Source organism: Phyllobates terribilis, unplaced genomic scaffold, assembly GCF_046119375.1.
Source record: "Phyllobates terribilis strain yellow unplaced genomic scaffold, ASM4611937v1 Scaffold_7238__1_contigs__length_39039, whole genome shotgun sequence".
NCBI classification, from domain to species: domain Eukaryota; kingdom Metazoa; phylum Chordata; class Amphibia; order Anura; family Dendrobatidae; genus Phyllobates; species Phyllobates terribilis.
Genome location: NW_027369979.1, coordinates 7,501 through 7,944, shown reverse-complemented (window position 1 = coordinate 7,944; position 444 = coordinate 7,501).

The window sequence follows — 444 nt, the reverse complement described above, 5'->3', positions numbered from 1 at the left end:
CCGAACCGAGCGAAGGCAGTGGTCCGACGACCCGTACGGGCGAACGGCGGGGCGCCCACCCAGCCAGGCGTGGGGGCCCGTCGTCCGAATCGCTCCCTGTGCGGGGAAGCACAGCGATCTTCTCCGAGGGCGGCCCTTTTCTTCCAGATGCGTACCCGGCCAGCGGAGGCTCGCGCTGCCCCTCGTGTCCGAAAGGGCGGCCTCCGCGGCGGTGGCGACAGCGGCGGCGGTGGGTGGCCTCTCCGCGCCACTGCCGAGCTTCGCGATTTCCAGTCTTTTCCCGAGCCCCTACGTCAGTGGGGAGGACGACAGAGGTGTGGAGGCAGGCGAAGGGGGTTCTCACCGTGCGGTGTGCCCCAGCCCGACCGTTGCCTTCCCCCTCGACCCTCGTCCTCCCAGGCGGCTCGGCCAGGGAGCAGGAGAGAGAGCGAGAGAGGGAGAGCG